The 21,837-nt window shown below is 36.2% G+C and overlaps 1 protein-coding gene across 4 annotated transcripts in view; it reads right to left on the bottom strand.

The window, feature by feature from the left end:
• The window catches only part of PHACTR3 (phosphatase and actin regulator 3), a 109,984-nt gene that overhangs the window by 78,503 nt on the left and 9,644 nt on the right, over nt 1–21,837 (bottom strand). For 2 of the 4 annotated variants that reach the window (XM_054845994.1, XM_054845993.1), the window contains exon 1: nt 511–635. The exons of the other annotated variants lie outside the window; for them this stretch is intronic. The gene's annotated coding sequence lies outside the window, so the exon portion shown is untranslated. Of the gene's footprint in view, nt 1–510; nt 636–21,837 lie in introns of those variants that run through there. 4 annotated transcript variants of the gene reach the window in all.

The following is a 21,837-nucleotide window of genomic DNA, read 5'->3' on the forward strand; positions in this document are numbered from 1 at the left end:
ACATAACTGTAGACATAAATATCTCTCCCTATTGAAAAAGCGTATATATCAATATTGAAATGAAGCACATGTAATAGACAGTTATGCAATTAATCTGCCAGCACCATCACTGATCCTAGTTTTGGAGGAATACATTCATGGTTATGAAAGATATGATTTTTGGAGCACAAAGTATGAAAGAACAATCCTACTTTTTCAGCTAAAAGATAGCCAATGGAATTTTCTTTCTATATTCCCAATGATCACAGATGCAACACATTCTTGCACATTGTATCACAAGCAAAATGTCATAGGAGTCCTAATTCCTGAATGTTAAAAGCTAGCTGCATACCCTCAATATAGAATCTCAGAAATATTAAAAAAAACCCCAAAGCTTTAGGGTATATAATGTCCACTCACCTCAGTTAAAACTCCAAGTAAATATGACAGATCAGTTTAACAAATTAAGGCACCAGAAGCAAGAAGTATTTATACATTTTTCTATTCATTTCTTCTATTCCTTGCACTTACCTCTGAGTGCTGCTGTTGCTTGGAGCACACAGAATGCAGCAGCTCAATCTGAGGAAGAAAACGGTTATTTCCTTTCACCCTCTGTTACTGTTCTCCCTTGAAACTCCTTCACTTTTTTCTTTTCAGGTTGCACAGGAATACAAGGATGGACCCTTTGGGCTCTATCCAGGTCTGTTTGTATTATGTAAAACAGATGAATGCATTTCCTATTTTAACCATGAAAATCATGTCTTCACTGACAGGCGTGTGGATCATTAATAGTATACTGTATGCAACTGTGAAAACCCACGTAATGCTCAGAATTGGGCTCAGTTTTCTAAATGAAGAACCAGATGAAAATCTGCAAATCAACTTCTCTTTGTTGTGAAAGTTTCTCTTTTCCTCTCCTGTAGGAGCAGCTGGAAGTCACTGTTTAACCAATATAGATTTTCATTGGAAATGCTGGAGGAGACCTCTAGACTTGGTTTAAACCAGAAACAAACATATTGGAGATGTTTTCGTCATTAAAGTGCCTCTAACCCCACTGTAACTTTTGGTCAGCTACCACATCAAACCTGTGATTCCTTTCTCCCAGGGCAATTTTGTCTTACAGCACTGTCAGCAAACTGCTTCAGCACTGTTTGAAAAGATTCCATCTTAAATTACAGTAGTGAAAGCCTGTTCTGGGCTTTTCCCTGACTATATTTTCTGGAATATTTAAATTTCATATTATTCCCCACCCAGCCATAACCATACTTCCCAGAATGCAGGAAAACAGTCTTTCCTTCCTGCAACCCTAAATGCCTTCATTAGGGAGACTTAACATTGAAGTGTTTTGGAAAGGCAGATGCTCTAGATTTAAAAGAAACAAGAGAGGAGTCTCAGTGAACAGCTGCATTGCTCTCAGCTTCAAGTGAGCCATATCTCAGAATGGTTTTGTACATTATTTTGTCACTGGAAACATATTATTACCATCTAAATTTAAAAACACTGGCTTTCTTGCATGAAGGCAAAAGCAGGCTTAAAACCACAATGACTGTTCTGTTCAAGTATTCCATGCCGATGATGCAGAAAATAAGATCAAAGTGAAAAACAATTCTTGTTTGAGAAGGTCTTTGCTTGCAAGGTGACTGTACAGAACTGGCCAAAAACATAGGTACAGGAATTCTTGTACACTCTCAAATATAACCACTATTCACAGTTCTTTGTTGAAGTCTTATTCTGCAGCTGCTTCAGCTCTTTGTTGACCGCTCAGCAATATCTTGTCCTTACTATTGAGCAGTATTATTTTACATAAATAAACCAAGCACTACCTGCTTCGGTAGATATTGGGTCATGTAATTCTTCAAATAGTGTTCTGGCAAACAATTCCACTTTGGAGCTCTAAGCATACCTCTTGCTCTTAAAATGGCTAGTGAACTTCCAAAATCCAGGAAGAAAATCTAAACAAAATTTTAAAAAAATCTTATGAATTTAAACTAAATCAGTCTTTTTTGCCCTGTGAAATATATATTAACAGTTTTTCTCAATTTATTGTGTCTTTTTATGCATCTTCTACAACCACCAACATTTATTTTCCAGAATAGTTTAGCCAGTGACTGAATGATTCATTGTAAATCGCTCATTCTGAAAAAAGTGCACTAATCATATGGATAATATAAGATTGATTTATTTTAATTCAATGAACATATGTCAAACAGAGGCATAGACTCTCACAAACAAGACTTCAATGGACAGCCTGTTACTTCTTCCCTGAGGGATACTTTAAGGAACAAGTTGAATGAAGTACTGTTTCAATTACTATTAACATCATTGGGAGTCTTTTAATTAATGTCAATGGCATAACTTCAGTAAAAAAATTTGTATACATATATATATAAATATATATATGCGTGTTCTAGTTAAGGACTTCCTTACTTTTTCTGAGTATAATTTTTGCATTTCAGAAGTACCTGATTCTCTCTAGAGGTGGAGCCAGCCTAGAAATTTGGGAAGTTTGCTTTTTGATAAATCTGGGTTTCTTGATTGTTTTTATGTAATTACATCTGTAATGTGACAAGAAATTAAATATCTTAGAGAATTAAATGCAATGACAAGTTTTAGTATTTAGTAGAAGTTTGCTAGTGAGCATTATCCTGACCCATCAGTCAGTATCTGGCCATTAATCTAATTGTTATTCAGTAAGCTCTTCCTATTACAATCTCTCAGGCATATGCTACAAAGTCTAATGATCTTTCTCTGTTGTATCATAAGAGAAAGAAGGATGTTGAGTCACCTTGTGGCTGGCAAGACTAGCCTTTTCTGAATGATTCCTGAATGGAAGAATGCTAAAGTTGGGCAGGCAAATAAGGTCCAGAATACTGGACAGCTGGCTAAAGTAGAGAAAAGTGTAAGATAAAGTCGAACAAGGAAAAGTGTACTTCCTTGCTTGTATTGAAGTCCTTAGTTAATTTAAAACCGACCCCCCCCCCCAAAACCCCCACAAAAAAACCCCAAAAAAACCAAAAACCATAATGACTGTCTCACTATTCTGTGTACAGAATTCATCTCTTCTACTTACTGATGTTCTGGAAAAAGCTATGACAAACAAAGGCCTACCTTTCAAATGTAAATAAAAAATATTAAGTAAATCTCTATGAAAAATTAAAGACTCTGACCCAGCAAAGTTCCCAAACATGTGCTTAAATTTAAGTACATAGTCTTAACAAGGTTAATAGGATTCATCTGTCAGTGAGATGCCTTATGCGCAAACATGCTTCTTGGAGTTTTAAAACCATGTTTGCTAAGCTTCTAAATACTTGAAATTTAGGCACACAAGTTTGAAAATCTGGCAAAAGCTTCTTAAATGTTTTGCTGAAAAATAAAACAGATCTTTTCTGGTTTAGAAGTTAATATGAATCATTAATCTTTAGGCCAACAGAACTGGTTGTTAACCAATAGAGGAGTTGTGTCATGGCCACACAGGCAATGTTGGACTGCAGCAACGAAGTCAAGTTGAAACTTTCCATACAGGACTGAGCTAACAAATGAATGAACATACTGAGAAAGTTGATGTTTCGTACTCTTGCTGATGGGCAAAATTCCCCAAAAGCTTGGAATGGCTTAACTTCAGATTCAGATTTTCCATTGCCATAAATAAAATAGAATTTTTCCTCCTTAACAAGACCCAGACTTTAATCATGCCTTTTTGCTTGAGACTCAGAACTCTCATTTTTATGCTTCTGTCTATGAAGCTCCTCTGGCAACTTACACTGAGCTAATAAATAAATCTCTATAGTAAATGCACGACTTTTTAAAATATCTCTTTAAGAATCTGAACTCCCTTCATACACTGTGGTGTACTAGAGAACTAGTTTTTTGTTAGGCTTTTCTTAGCAAACATACTTCAAGTGTGTGAATTTTGCAAAACATCCTAAATGTCTCATGTAAAATTGTGTGCATGTGGTAATAGTATTGGATATAGTATTCTACATTTTAGTTGTCAGTGTATTTCTGTGTTAGAAGACATTCATTTATTTATGAGATCATAGATCTTCTTTGGATTACAGCTAAAATATAAGATATTCTTTGCTGGTACCAAATGGTGACCCTTTTCATGAAAGCTGGGCAAGATTCCATCTTCCAATATTTTATTGTGTAGTTTGTTTAAAAGTCTTTCAATAAAAAGAGATTAAATTGTCAAAGTTACCAGGTAATGACTTGAGCAATTGATGTAGCACATACTTGGCATACAAAACCCTATATGGATACTGAAAAACTTTTTTCCCCATTGAGGAAGAGGTGGATGGGGGCAAATTGGCAAGGTTACCTCTTGAAAATCCAAGGTGTTTTGCTTCCACGTCCTGTTTTTCAAGAAAAAAAATGATCATGTGAAAATTTGTCTGTGTATCAGAATGCTGAGTGCTAATTTTAGAACTTCTCAAATAGAATCAGTAGACTCTGTGAAACTCACACTAAAGAAAAATTTGCATTTGAGGAATCCCTCTTAAACAGGTTTTAAATGAGGTGACATTAGGTCTATAACTTATTCAGTATTTCTTAAATACTGATAAATTGTGTTTGGACTCAATTTTGAGACTGTCTTCTATCAGATTTAATGAATAGAATGAAAAGAAGAAGCATATTCATAAAAATTGGAAACAACTACTCATAAAGCCAGAAACTTTGAGATAGATTTAGAAAGACTGTAGAATGAAGCATTTGCTCTCCTGTTGTCATGAACCTGAAGAAATTCCTCTTTCTTTAAAGCCTTTTTTCATTTGAATACACTTAACATGATTGGAGTACTTTGTTACTACTTCAATAATTAACATTTGTAACCTTTTCTGATTTAGAATTAATGTTATAGTTAGTAGAAAAAGAGAGACCAGATATTCCAATATATTCCTGGAAGTATCCTTAAAATGTCCAAAAAAGTATTTTCAAAAGCTAGAAAATACATATACCACTAATCCTGTGTCTCTTGATCAGCCTTAATTAGGATATTTTTAGTTTTTCAATGTGGCAATAAGTTCCTTTTGTTTTCTCAATGCGGCCTTTTTTAATTTTTTATTTTTATCATCTGTCATAAAAATTAGTTGTATGTGTAAGCAATTTAATGGTTCACGGAAAGGTTGTTATGCAACTGAATTGTATAAAATCCTGTCCAAGCCCAAAAATTTCTGTAAGGGGGAAAGAGCAAAATGGTGAGAGCCTGAGAATTTAAATATGTTTTCTGTTTGTATTTATATCTTTTATATGTGATTTTGTATAGCTACGGTCTTTGTTACCCTGTGAGTGTAAGAGAGAAGAGAAGATTAGGTACCTCATGTGAGAGGTCAGGAATAGATAGCTGCTGCCTATTCCCAGCACAGTCAAGACTCTAGAGTCATAATTTAGTCAATGGGGAATATGTAGTACCATGTCTGTTTTACATAGGTTTGAAACTATTATTTCAACAGTATACCATTGCTAGCTCCATTTCATGGTTAGTTTTTCAAACAGAAGCCACTCAGTGTAATACTGAGCTATATGATTAAAATCATTAAGTCTGGGCTTAACAGCATAGGTGAAGAAAGATAAATGCAGTATTCCAACTGCACTAATGTCAGAACTCAAGGACTTTCTATTGATACTCATTATAATCCTCTAAGTGAATGCAGTGGATGGTAAATATTATCAATTGGTAAAGCTGTCATTGATACAGCTTATTAGCTACTGTGATAGTATATACAGCTATTCTGAGTATGAAGATCAGGGTGCAATTAATGCAAGGGGCAGATTCTGCCAGTATTACTCACTTGCATTACTAAATCATAGATATTTCTGTTGACCATTGTTGTGATTATTTACACAGCAAAGCATTACTCTATGATGAAAGCTGGATAATTTGATCCTAAACTGATTATACATAAGTACTACTCCAAAAATAATGGAAGACCTAACGTTACGATTTTTATTTCATTGACACTGATTTCCACAGGAATAAGAGCTCATCTTAAGGTATTTGACAGAATAAAGAAATGTAGTCATGTTGTACACTTGTTTCTGCAATCACAGGATATAACTTCATAAGTCAGTTTATTTTCCAAGCATAGCATCCTCTGAGAAACTAGAAACTCTTCCTTGCAAAGAACCTTTGTATTGGGCTAGATGATCTGAGATCTCTTCCAACCTGAATCACCTTATGATGCTATGATCTGTTTATGTAACTCTGAGAAATAAAATCCATGTCCACATCCATCAATTATTTATCTATATTTTTACAGCTGTCCCAAATGTATGTTTTTGACCTTCAGGCAGAAACACTGAAGCACAATAGAAAATTCCACTTGACCAAAGTTGGAAAAGCTTAGAAGCCTGTAAATGATCCACTACTGTAGACTGCTAGAGTAATTTTCATAAAACAAGAAATAGTAATTCAGGTTCATTTTGGCTCAGTACAAAAAATACCAGCAGAAGTAGAAAAATTGTTGATAACCAATAGTTGGTATTGTTTAAATTCTTGGGATGAATTTTTGTATTTGCAATTGAAATTGCTAGTTTGAGCTCCAAATAAATTTTTGAGAGAAGCATTACAGATATTACCTAATATCGCACACAATAAGTATTTCTCTTGTCACCTGTTAAAATAAGGTCCTTGCAACTTCTAACATTCATCACCACAGAGCATATCACTTGAAACATGGATGACCATTTTTTCACGAGCCAACATAAAAGAAAGTGAAAAGAGCAATGTCAAAAAGCAGTTAACACTGAACTGTAATTCCCTTCAAGATTTTCTCCTATCCTCACACTATATGAGCTTTACTTTACAATCTCTTTTGTCTTTTCATTTGAAATCATGATGATCTTTCAAGAGAATAATCAATGAGAAGGTGATTTGCACACTCTATAAAAGTACATATTTTGTTTGCAGTCAGTTCTGAAAACATAGACTTCTGTACTCCCTATATAGGATAAATCATTAAATAACTGAATATAAGCATACTGTATGTTGCACAGGCCGTAGCCTTGAAACTGTATTTTCATTGCTTGGAGGACTAAAACTAGCTAATATTTTTATGCATATACATAGAGCCAAATCAGCATGTCATGAATTGTTGATTTTTTCTCTAATAATGCATTCACAGACTGCTGTTTTGGGCCTCTCTTCATCAGCCTCCCTCAAAAATTGCTATAAGAATTGAGACTGGTTCTACATTAATCAGCTAATAAGAGGAAGATATACCAACATGATATATATCCTTATAAACGTACATCTATCTCTAGCACAGGGAGCACCAGCGCGGTATTGATGCATACCAGAGAGGACCCTCCACTATTCAGCACCACGGTCAGCTCAGGACTACACACAACCTATAGGAAAGGACCTGAATTCATTAAAAAATCAAAACTCCCATCAAGATATAGAGCAATCTTGAATTAATAAAACACTGTTGGAAATAAGCAATCCTGATAGAGAAGATTTTACAAAAAAAAAAATCTAAAGCTTAAATTTTATTCATTAACTATATTCTTTATAGAACATTTTATGTGGAATATAATGCAAATGGTTAGATGTGAGATACAGTCTGTAATGTTATTTACTCTTAGGAATGCACAATGCAGCTACCTGTATGTGTGGTGGAAGAAGAGCCAGATGGATTGTGGACTGGACTTGCATCTATTTTTCTTCGAATTGCCTACATACAAAATATGGGCTAAATTGTGCCTTAGGCATAGTCTTGAACGAAGATCATAAATTGCGCAATCTCAGAAGACATGATATTGTAGCACAGCTCCCTCTTTGCTTCATGATAGGCCAGCCACAAATTAACTTTTTCAGAAGCAGTCTACAGCATGTCTGTGATGTCTCAGATGCGCTCACTGACCAGGCATCGCATTGTTACAATAAAAGTCTATTTCTCTTTCTACTTCTCCTTGTCTACTCCTAAACTTCATCTTCCAAAGAAAGATGTCAAAGGTAACAGGTTGCGTGCATGTGCCCTCATATGCAGACTGAGACAGATATACATTTTCACTTCCTTTAATCAGATGTATGTACTCTTTCACAAACCTAGAGATTTTTTTTGTGTAGGTTTAGCTGACTTACATTTCCTTTGAGTGTGGACTTTAAACACCAACATGCATTGAGTAGAACGAGATAAATCTCCTCCTTACATTAAACTGATCTAGATGCATGTGAAATGCTAACTCAGAAGGTCTCTATATATTTTATACATGCAAAAAGGCAAATGAGGTCCTACTGGATTTATTATGTATCAAGACAAAGAGTCCTTTAATTTTTAGAGAACGAATTGTCATAGGTTCTGAACAAGACTTTGGCAATCCACCAGAGACAACAAAGCTACACTGACAATATAAAACTTCTAAAACTTCAAAGCGGTTGTGTAGATTATTGTGTTGTGATAGTAGACAATTCTGGTAGGTAGTCCAAAAAAACAAAACTGCAGTAAGGTTAGAAAATGTTCCCAATGCAGCAGCCTGGAATATGTAGTATCACTAGAGAGAACATGGCAATAATGCATATGGGAAATCCCAAGACAAAGACAAAAGTAAATCACTGTACATTTTTTTTAGTTAAGTAACCAGACTGATACAGTACTGCACACAGACATTTCAGCCTAAATGTTGTCCTTCACATGAAGCTAAGGGCTTTTTTACATGGCAATGCTTACAAAATCTAATCCAAACTACCTAACTCTGTGTGCTTGGAGTAGCTTAATTAAGCCACACTAAATTTGCATGAATACTTTCTCTTAGAATTAAAGTAATCTTAATTCAATTTAGGTTAATTTACTTTGGAAAAGAATAAGCCTAAATTAAATTGAGCTCACTTTAATTCTCAACATGAGTGTCCACATAGTTAATAAATCCACTGTACTTTCATAAGTTAAACTGCATGGATTTTCATAGTCCATGTTTATGTAAACAAGCTCTAAACACACTCTTATGTTATTTCAAGACTGTTCTATTTTCTATTACACTCCATATGGGCTAATTTCACAGTCACTAGGAGGAGCCAAGTATTAGTGGTTTGTTTTTAACTGAGACTGTATTTTCCATGACTGTATATAAAAGACAATTTGTTATATATTCTCTGAATTACAGTCCTTAATGTAGCCCTTTAGGCCTTAAGAGTCTACTGATGATGAACAAAAGAAGTTAGATATGATTCTTCAGAAAAGAGTATTATTTAAATTACAAGTCTAAAAATGATATGCTTAAAGATGTTCCTTTGCAAAATAGCTTATAGCATAAGAATTGGATTTTCTAGATAACAGATGCGCTAAAAACACAATTTGAAACAATTTTTGGACTGTGTCCCAGCACAAATCAATCTTATGGATTCTGAAAATGCTAAGATAGATCTTGAAATGGTAATTAATTTGATATCATGATTTTGATGTCAAAGAAGAAACTCTGTTTTATAGCTGTTAAGGCTCTAACTCAACAATTATAAACAATGGGGTTTTAAGTTTCACTCTTCCCAAACTTGTTGGGTCTTCTCATTAGTTTCAATTTTTAAAATGTTCTCCTAATCACGGGGTGAGAAACTCTATCTTTGGCTGCAACTCTGTTCAAATCACAGCTTGTTAGGCATGGTTCGTGTTAGCTATGATTTCAGTTGGCAGGGCACTAGATTAGCTGTTGACATCAAGCCAACATTTAATTTTGTTTTCTTGAGTCATCTGTTGCCAGTTCCCATGACAACTGATCTTCTAGCCTTCAGATTTACTAGACAGAACCATTAAAATGGCCAGGAGTACGTATAGAGATTCTCTGAAGTAGATGGAAGTTCAACCATTTCTTCAATGGAAACTTTTTTTTTCAGCTTTTACTTCAGCAACATGTGACTTCTGCTCATGAAAACACAGATGTTCTTGTATTAGAAAAATAGAGTGAATGGTAGTGTTTAACAAGAAATCTGGTTTAGCATCTTTCTACTACATCTACAGAATGAAGGTCTTTGTGTCTAAAATCATGGGAATGCAAAGGACAGGAAAAATATTTTTCTATTCTCACTTGCATAGCAGTAATGAAAGATGAAATTTAAGATATGGATTCTTTTGAGCTTCACTAGAGTCCTTGTACATTTCAATTTCTTGTTTTGCAAATTTAGGTAAAGGAAGCATCTCAGGAAGACATCCTTAGTGCACTAAGTCAACCCAGAGGTTGTAACAGATCAGAGGAAAAGGCCAATTAGAATGCTATAGGAGCTTCTTGAAGAAAAAATACCTTTGGCTAAAAATAGTAGTGTATATAAAATATGTACAATCCATATACATACAGGTTAGGAAAGCATAAGAAAAAAAATAAATAGCATATTGGATCACAAGCAGTCCTTCTAGTAGAATGTTAATATGCAGTGGTTATTTCTAAGACCATCTCCTGTTGAGTTTCACAGGACTCTGTGCAGGAGTGGTTTCCAAAGCCTGAATTCCATTCCTTTTATATACTGTGTTCAAAACATTGCAAAGCACTAAGCACGCCTTTGAAATAAATGGAAACACAAATATAATAGAAAAAGATGCACAACTGGTTCAAATACTGTTAGAAAAAATACTTCAGAAATACTTCAGAAAAAAAACCAGGCTGTCTCTTTACCTTTTCGTTAGGTACACATTTGCCTCCAATATATAGGAAGAAGACAAGCAGCTAGACAACTTTGTCATTTGCTGGGGGTATTCCCCACTGCCCAGGAGCTTGTACGAACAAGCATTATTTGCAGGAGGATGTCCTATTACCCCGGACCTCCACAGAAAGTGCAGCAGGCATTGCAATGCTTGCAAACTCAGGTGTTGACACAATACTCATGAATGCATTCTAAGAATTAATAGCCCTCTGCAAAGGCAATAGACTAGAGGTTTTTATGCACCCCATTCAGTTTATGTTTCATTGTAACTATTTGGATGACTTTTCCAGGTTGGTTCTTCAACAGCAACTCAAGATTGCTTTCCTAAATGTGAGTGTACATAGGCCTATCATCTCAATTAAAACAGAGAATAATATTCTGACAAGAAGCTACCTTGCTTCTCTTCTCCTCTGCCCAGTAGAAGCAGTTAAAACATTTTAAAGATAATGGGGGTGTATGTGGGAGAAAGTGAAAGATAAGAGAACGCATCAGTTCCTCAGCTTGAGTTAACTATCCCAGTTCTGCTCAGGAAAGGCATTTTCCACCAGCTGAAAATCTAGCCCATTAGAAATCACAGGTGGACAAGTGAGTTCGGTACCAGTCATACTGCATGTAACTAAGTGGCTTCCCCTTATGATGACTTTCCCCCATTTGAGTATAAAGCTACCCTTTGCACGAGACTGTTGTGACTGGTAAAAACTGGTGTAAACTAATGACAAAATGAAGCACTGTGGCTGGGATATATGATTGCCATCTTTCAATACTACAGTGGAGATTAAACAACTGCATACATTAACTCTGGCAGCTTTTCCTGTAATGGTTCAGGCTGTGAATACAGGCTCTGTGTGATTGCTTTAGAATGCAGTTGGCTCATGAATGTCATTGATGCAGATGCTGGCATACATTCAAAATGATGTGTTTCATGTTTTGCTTTTATCTTTAAATATATTTGAGTAGGTTTTTCTCCATTCTAAAACAGCTCATACAATAGGTAGAACTAAAAATGATCTAATAGCTTCAATGCCTTAGAGCTACTGCCATACATGAAATTCAAACTGTGACTATAAAAAGAAGGAGAGCTTTCTCTATAATTCTCATTTTTAGCTATTTCTGTATTTTTTGAGAAGGATAGAACTTGTTTGTGTTTCAAGTCAGCATCAGTTAAATAAAATGCAATCTGAAAATTATTGCAGGTCATCTGGGGCACAGGAGGCAATAGTCTGGGCTTTTTTGACTAGTTCAGAAGGCAATAAGTTCAGAAAGGTTAGTAGTTACTAATTAAGGTTATAGAGTGACCCAAACTTGTTTTTTACAGTTTTTACTGTTTTAGATTCAATGATATCCATTATAGGTGAGCAAATAATTCCTGATGAGAAATGTATTTGCACGTTCTTACTTTTGATCTGCATATTCCTTTTGATTGTATACAGTTTTCCTGACACAACCATCAACTTGCAATTGCCTGATTATTCTGCAGTGTTCAAAATGTGTATTGTATGAGTTCAGTGGCCAAACACAAGTGGCATTGCTCAGTTCTAGTCCAATACCTTATGTCAGTTCACTGTATGACTGAGTGCAACTTTTAATTAAGTTTATTTATATGTGTGCAAAACATATGCTTGGTTATTCAAACCTTGCTTTGTACAGATGTTGCCTAATTTTGTTAAATGGGAGAGATAACTACAACTTTTAGGAGAAATTAGCCAAATTAGAATAGATTGAACCATTTGAGTGTGTTCCCAGACTAACATGACCATTTGGTACTTTGTTTGTGATAATTTAAATATTTTATCTATTTAAAAATGCTCTGAAATAAGAATCTGTGATTTTAATTAATATGGATTTTTATTAGGGTTTACTACATGCTTCATTCCATGAAGCATGGGTCATACTGGAAAGAGGTAGACTATGTTGTATCCTTTAAACCTGTTCTAACGATTCAGGCATTTCATCAGAGACTGACAGATTTATTATGAATAAAAGAAACAGGAGGATACTAAGAATTTCTTCAGAGAGGCTTAATTAATAGTGCATTGGGTAATGAATGACTAATTAATAAAATTAAAGCAGAATATAATGGATTTGTACTTTGTTTGTACACAAAAGGCATCAATAGAACTCTTTAACCATCATTAGCTCTATCTCTTCTGCAGTGAGTCATTCTGCTCCCTGAAAAAAGTCTAGCTGCATTATAAAACTGCCAGACCATGCAACTGATATGGCTAAAACTTTCTGGATTGTCCTCCTAGGTAAGATATTTCTCTGAATTTAGGGGATTCGTTCCCATTTCTATTTTTCCATTTCATGGTGAAATGAGTTATGCAGATACCTCAAGGCTAATCTCAGCAAAATTTTCCAAAAGTGAAGTTCTACAGAGAAACCCCTGTTTGGATTGGACCCCTACCGAACAGTCGCATCAGCTATGGTCTCTTGGGGGACTCTGCCTGACTTATTCTGGGAAAGAACCGGCACATCTTAGGTGTGGAGGAACCCAGAGTAACTGAAAGTGGATAACCTTAATGACAGCTCCTGTGTTTCTGGTGCATTCAGACAACCTGGGTGTCACTCAAACTAAAATTTGGCCCATTGTAAATGGGAATGAGAACTCATTTGCTTCCGAGGAGATGATCACACCCTAGAGGTCCAGAATAAGCAATCCTTGTCTTAACCAACACACAATAACCTATCTTCACCAATTCAGAATCAGTGCATTTGCCACATTTCAAACCATTGTGATAAGATTAAATAAAGTACCTGTTGAGAAACTGAAATCAGAACTTAAAGAGCAGGGATGGGGTAATCAGTTAGTAGCATGATTTATTTGGTCTTACAAAAATGAAAATTAAAAAAGGAACATTGATGTAATGAAACAAAACCAAAGAAAGAAAAGCAGTCTAGCAAATTCCGGCCTCTGTGCTATCAGCTCTTTAGTAAGTAGGTTCTTCCACAAGTAGATTGTCAAGGCAGGCCCCAAAGTCACATAAAGGGATTGTTCAAAGTTCAGTTACAAAACCACCTTTCTAAAATTTGTGTATTTCTAGTAAATAAGACAGTCCTTTATCTACAAAGAACTAGACAAACACATAAGAATCAGTCTTTGATTAGGAAAAAAAGCATTATTCATCTGATCTGGTTAAGTAGTCAGTCAATTACAATCATTTGGTTGAAATATATAGCAGTGGTAATTGTGTGCTTAAATGCTTTGAATATTTAGTATAATACATTGTGCAAAATGAAATAGGCATGGCAACAACGTATAAAAGAGAGGTCTTTTACATACAATGAAGAAAATTTGTAAAATTAGATGCTGAAATATACAAATCATTTGTATGCACAAAAATCCCATGAGTGCATATGCAAACCGCTTAATTATGCCTGTTATTGTAATTGCCATTAACATGTGCAATTACTCGCTCTGCATCACAATTCTAGGTGAATGGTTAAATCAGCTACAAAATTATGAATAGCTGAAAAATTCTGTTTCAGTCCCCAAGCCATTTCATTAAATCTCTTATTGTATAGTAAACAAAGTGCATATCATGAACTAACAAATTGCAAACTATACTTTTTCTTGAAGTGACTGTAGCATTCCCAGGGGAACTGAAGTTCTCTGTTGTTTACAGAACAAGAATTCCACATGCAATAGCAGTGAAATTGTCCTTCTAGTCCCTCCCATCAGGGCTTAATCACATCATCAGGATGAGTTATTTTGGCCCCTTCAAACCTTGAGTGTTCTGTAATGGCTGTTATATACTTTTTTATGCTGTCTATGATCCGAGTATTTGAGCACTTTCTGCATAAAACTATTAGCAATAACTTACAGATGTAATTGCCTGGCTCTTCTCTTTTTTGAGGGGCCAAACTTTGGGGGGGTTGGGTTTTCTGGAGTCTTTTTCAGGGAGGGGAGGATAAGGATATTCTGGAAATAGAATGGGTGTTAAAACTGTAAATGGAATTTTTGGTGGAAAAAAATGGAAAATGAGGATGTTTATGTAATATTTCTTAAGGACTATCAGACTAGATTTGCCCAAGCACTTCTACAAGACTGTTCCACAGCTAAATCCTCTAGAATCTAAAAGTTTTGTTCTCATCTCTTATGACGGCCAAATGGCTTCATCCTTGGCTCCACATTCTTAATTATTTTTGAGAAACAGCTCTTATAGTAGTACTTCATCGGCTGAAATTCAGTCCTAAATATAGCTGAAGTTTGAGCAACCTCTTATATATGGATATTAGGGCCAAAGTTGGTGCTCTAGTTGGCCTCTCCTAAGCTCGCTCAGAGCTAGTTTGCGGATGTGACTGCAGGTGTGATGGATTTATAGTGACACGAGCCAGGAAGAAAGGAAGTGTGAGAAATCCAGACTACCCTTTGGGTTGTGCTTTTCACCTAATATGTTGAGAGAAAAACACACCAAAATATAAAGGTAAACAGGTGGCAGTTGCCATCCCCTCCTTACCTCTCCTTTTCTCACCTGCCCCCCCCCCCAATAAAAGCTGCAAATATTATTTTTCAGCAACAATGGTAAAACTGAAAAATTAATAAAACCTGATGGCTACCCTCCTTTATCCTAAAGCTTGACCATAGCTGCAGTGCCAAAAAATCTAGTTACATACTTTTAAAATTCATATTCAGGCAACAACAAAAAAAACCCAAACCCAAACCCCTTCCTTTCCCATTAGGACCTGGACCACATGTAGACTGTAATTACCAGAGTTATTGCTGAGGAGAGACCATACAGAATGCAATTATGCTATTAGGACAGGGTAATCAGAATAGCTTGCATATTAGAGAAAACCATATACTTGTCCTACGCTATTATTTTCACTTATAAAAACTAGCCTTCTTAAGAGATACTACAATTAAACAGTGACTATGCATATCAAACCAATTTTCAATAGGTATGGTTTATATGATAGCACAAGACCTGAGAGAGAATCACAGTTAAGTGTCCATGCATTTAAATAGTGCAAATAGTTTTGCAGTGACGCACTGGTTTAGATGTGCAACTGTGAGTCTCCATTATCCTTAGTCAAACAAACTGATGGACAGTGGTATCAAACACAGACATGAAATGCTCATTAAAAATGTATAGTTAGAACTGTTAAATTTCAGACAAAAGTCTAAAACAAATAATATAATTACTATTCAAATGTCACTGTTATTGGAATCTGATATTGGAGCCACTTTGAATTTGCTGATTTGCAGATAAATGGATAAGACCAAACAAATACACAAATACCTGTGATCCCAAAGTTGCCGACAATTTATTAAAATGATACTATGGAGATCTTTGGAAAACAATTGCTGTAAATAACCCATCTGTCATGAGAAATAATCCTAAATAACAAGGTTGTCACCTCAAGTAGACTTAGATGGCAATGGAATAGACGAAGCCGCCTTCTCATCTCATAAGGCAGTGCGTTATGGGCAGAACAACAATGAAATAAAGCAGCTACTTAAAACCACTGCAGACATACTATTTTGGAACAGTTGCTTTGAAGTCATACCTTCTGAAAGCTATCCAAATGACAAGATGAGAGTGGGAGCACTGGGTCAGCCAGGCTTGTTACAATGGTAAAATGCCTACAAAGGAATCTCAGTGCTACTTCCGGAGAATACAAAATGTCTGAGTTACCAGTGATTTTGTGTTGTGCATAGATGTATGTTACATGGGAAATGAGGGAACAAAAAATTGATTTTGAGAAAGTATAATTAAAAACTTCACAAAAACAGTCATGATTTTAAAGTTTGGAACATGACTTGGATGGTTAATGAAGAGCTATGACCAGCATTTTTGTGGCCCCTCTGATAATGGGATTACTGATTTGTGGTATCAAGTGACCATAAGATCTGACTTGGAAGCTGTAAGCCAGGAAATACTGCCGTTAGCAACACATACAAGACAAATTTTGCAAATTTCAGCACGTAGTATTTGTTATTCTCAGCGCAATCTTCTAGTACCAGGTTTTGATGTCATCTTTGGCTGTAAGATCTGAGCATGCTTGAACTTTGGCCCTTTAGTGCTTGCCTTTGCTCTGAGCTTATCAGAGTCAGGAGCTGGGAGAGTCACAGCTCTCTGACTCTGCAAGAGACATGAGCCCATGGAGCAGTTACCCAACATTTTCATGACTCAGTACCAACACCTGTAGGGCTGATGCAGGCTCCTTGGAAAAGTCTTTGAGAGTTGTATAATGGAAGAGCAGGATTCATGTGGTAAAACAGCTTCCAAAAAGTTGCCAACCGCAGCAATGTGGAGAAAAAAAGCAGCCACTTAGTATAGCTATATAGACCTTGCCTAGTAGCTGTTCTTTCAACAACTTATATATGCAATTATGTATCTATTCACCATCATTGCAGGTGCAAGCTGAGCAACAGCACGTGTATAAATGTGTGTGGGTGTGCAAATGCTTCATTATGGTGATTTGTTAGCACAGTGAGTGAAGCTTTGTGTCCAATGAATGTGTAAATTAGGTGCTCATCTTACTTCAGTGAAAAACAGTTCACTTTGCCTCCTTAGCCCATCCCTCTCAACAATCACTGGAAAAGAAAGTAGTTAGTTTCATTCCCTGGCAAAGTAGCAGCTTCCATCTAAAACCTAATCCTGCTTTCTTGTGCTGTCCTCAGGTTTCCAACAATGAAGAGAAGTGAATCTTGAGGAATTAGTCATGTTGAATGATATCTTAATCATACGCATGATATGCTCTTATGTAGCATTAGAATAAGAGGTGTCACATCTTGTGTTGTCATTTCTGGGACAGAAAACTGGGACTGCTAGCTAGCTTTAAATCATTTCTGGCATTAACGAGATTCTGACCAGAGGCTCTCTTTCATGTTCAGGATATGCACTGCATTATTTTCTATTATATCACAATACATTGCAAATGAACAGCTAAGTTACCAAGACTAATCCTTTAAGTCTTTCTTTCTTTACAATGTCAGACAAAATAAGACTATGCCATATTTCAGTAATCTCTCTTGTATTATGAGAATATTATGATCTATAACAACAACAAAATCCCTAAACTGCATGCATTCCCGTTGGCTCTGATATGTTTAGACTTGTCTCTTTCTGTCAGAAAAGATATTTCTAAGTCTGTATGATTTCATTTTAACAGACACTACCAGGCTAAAAATCACATCATTAGCATAAAGCAGGAAAAAAAAGGTTTCTGGCGTTTAAAAATTAGTATTTCTGAAAAGACATGATGTAATACCTGAGGTTCTCCTCTTTTTTCAAAAAAATACTTAAAATGAAAGTAAATTTTGAAGATCTAGGGTATCTACTTCTGCTTTTATTCTACTTGGATATGTATATTTAGATTAATCTCTTCAAAAGTAGTTTTTGTTCCCAGACAACTTTGCATCAGCTACCAAGATCTAAAATAGATTTCTGCAATGCTGTGATGGCAAATTGCAGGGGAATTTCTTGAGGGAGGGTGGGAGGGGAATTTGAATTAAAAACTAATTAATTAAACCCATAAGAAGTACCCTTCCATTTCCTTTAATATGATGAGGGAAAAAAAGAAAAAAGAAAAAAAATGCATAAAGGTGTATTCTCCTTCTGAGAGCTGTCCTTTTGGATAGAGTGAAAACATCATTCCATACATATCTATTCAAAAATTTAGGGTGTATTTCTCTGTTGATACTTTCATGATGTCTAAGCTGCTAAGAGCATGTTCAGTAACTTACCTCTTTTAAAATCACTTCATTAGAGTAGCCAAAAAAACATGATGTCAAAATGCATAAGCTCTTGGCAGTGTAGTTTTTGTTTGGGTTGGGGAGGTGGTGGTGGGGGGGTGTTCGGGGGGTTTTTTTGTTGTTGTTTTTTAGTAAGTTACTGAAAAATATGTCTAAAATGCTCAACAGGCAAAGAAATAGAGGGATAGATAAATATTAAATTCCAGGATGGGAAATGGAATGAATTTTCTGCAGGTGCAGGACACAAGAGAGTTGATTATATAAAACATCATCTCCCAAATAAGATATATGAGTAATGCCCCAGGTCATAGTGCAGGTTTTTTCAAAGAGGTTGGTAGAACTAGAGACCTTTGATGTGTTGGAATAAAGCCCAAACACATCCTAGAAGTAGTGTTATGAGAGCAACAGTGAGAAAAATATAAATGGAACAGCAACTTACTGAAAACATCTATTTTTTGCTTCCAGGTTCTTCTTTCAGAAACAAGGGTTATTTAATCACTGTTCATCTCATGTCGCCCACAATAACTTTGGAGCTTACTGGCAACTTTCAACAAAGGATATAGTTCATGAAAAAAGACACTAGTGACCCTATTGAGTATTACTTGCAGGAAAAGCCTCCGTGTGAGGTCAGTTTTGCTTACGTACCAAGCGTCCACACAGGAGAGATGCTATCAGTGCCCTAAGGGAATAGTTTTCAGTCAGACTGACACTTCATTAAACAATAGAGGATCAAATCTTAAGTCATAAGTCATAAATGAGATTTTTTACAGTTTAAGATCAAATTGAGGACTGAAAATGCTGAAACTATAGGAAGGCAGGCTTTGTTGGCTTCTCTGTTGTTATAGTAGTAACACCCATTCTATTTCCAGAAGAATAATTCTGGAGAAAGTCATCTGGAGCAAGGGGCTCCTGCATTTGCTAAGGCAGAAGAAAATTGCTAGCTAACAGAATAAAATCAGACTAGATGGCAGAAACATGAAAAAACTGTAGAGAAAACAGACTGAAAAGTAAAAAAAAAAAAAAAAAGAAATGAAAAAGTTGCAACAAGCTCTAGTCTTCCACAAGAGAACAAAAGAATTTAGGAAAGCACCAACGCAGCGAGATAGGAATGCCAGCTTTCCAGATCAGCCTATGTTGTCTTCAAAGATACTTTCCTGGACTAAAGAAAAGACTTACAGGATACATTTTAATTATGAGTTAGGACCCCTTCTTAAAACATTTTCATTCACACACAATATTCTGGATTTTTGAAGGATGCTTCTTTGTACTTTTACTTCTTAAAATGATCTCTTTTACTTGGCTTCCTTTCAGTTTATTCTTCTGGTTGAATTACAGCAGAAAATGTACACCATAACACTAAGAAATCTTTGCTATCTATCTTGACAGCTGTTGTTCACATACCCTATGTTTGCCTTAAGAAAATATGCATCTGATCATGTCATCTGTTAAGTTAACCACTACTGCAAGGATTCAACTAAACTAGCCTCAGGCAATGGCTGATATTTGCTCCTATTACAGATCTAGCAGAGTCATGGTTTTTTTGTATCACACCATTCAATTCGAAATCATTATCAGGAGTTTACAGTAAAATAGTATGTTCTTCAGGACCTCTGTTGTGTTCCTAAATGGAGAGGATTCTCAGGTGACATTAAGTTCACTTATGTTCCTCACTTGCAGGAAGAAGTGTTCCAGGTTGCTAGGTTCTCTGGAGTTAAGTATCTTATATCTGAAATCCGAAGTGATATCAGTTCAGATTTTTCCATTAATTTTCTTGAGTTAAACAAGAAACTAGGCATTTAAAACTCATGGAGAACAAGTGGAGAAGTTGTATGAGTGAAAAACTAGGCTCCATTTTCTTTTTTCTAGACCTTTCTCTGCATAGTTAGTATTCTAATAAGAGTACTTATTCTCTGCTTCTAGGGATTGTAACATAGAGCAAAGTCAAATGAGCAACTGTTATGGAAGTAAACATTTTAGCTGAAGTTAAGCTGAACTGCTGTATCTGAAAACAGGATGCATTTCTCCTTGAAACCTCTGCAATCCCCGAAAGCTGCTACCCAGTCTGCATAGCTGCTATTTTACTTTTAAAAAAAAAAAAAAGCACTATCATGCATTGTCAGCAACCCAAAAGGGGCTGAGGATTTAGGTAGCTGGAGAGAAGGGAAGCATACAGACCTGGATTTGTCAGTCTCAACAACTGTGATTTGCAAGGCCTGCCAGTGAAAGTGTGTCCCCTTTTCTGCAGTAGTTCGTGAAATCCCCCCTTGCTCTGATTCATCATTAGAGGTGACTGGCACACTGCTGAGGGAGCGTGGGTTTCACTTGTACTGTCATTTTTTCTCTGCTGCTGAAGCAATGTGGGATGGTCAAGATTAAGGTTCTCAATCCACCTGTCTCACTCTGCCATGCTCATTCAAAATGCAGGGAACAAGTCATTGCAATGCTTACAATAATCCAGTGATCCCTCAAGTGGATGTTCAGCAGTGGCCATTATATAGCTGACCATAATGTGTGCTGGGTGAGAAGAATTCTCTTAACTATTTTCTTTCTCTGTTCCCGCACTACAGTTCTCCAGACCAGCTGAAATTACGTTGTGACACTAAGTATTGCGTGGGGAACTTTCCAGGCTCCAGTCCTGAACTTCCCATCATCTTTCCCAACTCTGCCCATCATGCATAACTGAAAGCATTTTAACTCTGGAGGCTGAGGTATTCTGGCTTAGACAGTGACTTCTTGCAAAGCACCTCATCACATCTCTTACCCAGCAAGACTTGGAAATAGGGAAGAGTGTATAATTCTTCTGTAGAATAGTAGCTAACCTTTCTGTTGAGAATGTTTGCTCCTTCTAAATATTCCACACAGATTCATATCATTCATGATGAAAGAATTAAAAAGTACGTGCAGGAACCAAGAAACTCTCTTGGAGACTGATTTCTACTAATGTTTTGTCTGAGTTCCCCCAAGCAGGCAGGGCTAGTTCTAGAAGCTGAACAAACTTGCCCAAAGCATCAACACTTGTGTATGTTATTTGAAGTCAGACACAGAAGCTTGACCCTGAATACTGATTTTGGTATTCATGTGTGTTTATTCAGCCACCCTTTGCTTTGCTTCCAATCTGTCTGAAGCTTCAAGGCTAGGCCAGTACACTCTCCCTAAATAGTGTCTTCTACTGCCCCTGTCAAGAACACTGTCCTAGACTGGATGGACCACAGTTCTGACCCAGCAGAGCATTTCTTATGTTCCTATAAGGATAAAACAACCAAGTCTTGGTGCAGGCTGTTGAGTTAAGAGGTCAGATACAGACATCTGTGAGCAAATGAATGAAATTGGACAGACATTCACAATAGATCAATATGGGCAAGGCGCAGGGAAGACTGCGTGGCCCGAGGGATGCAGCAGCCCTCAGAAAAGGTTGAAGGCTTCACTGTTTTGATGTACTGCAGTGACCTATGTCCAGTTGCCGGTTAGGCAGCAACAGAACAATCTGAGGACATTAAAATAATAATAGAAAAGAATAAGGAAGTTAACACAT

Source organism: Grus americana, chromosome 17, assembly GCF_028858705.1.
Source record: "Grus americana isolate bGruAme1 chromosome 17, bGruAme1.mat, whole genome shotgun sequence".
NCBI lineage: Eukaryota > Metazoa > Chordata > Aves > Gruiformes > Gruidae > Grus > Grus americana.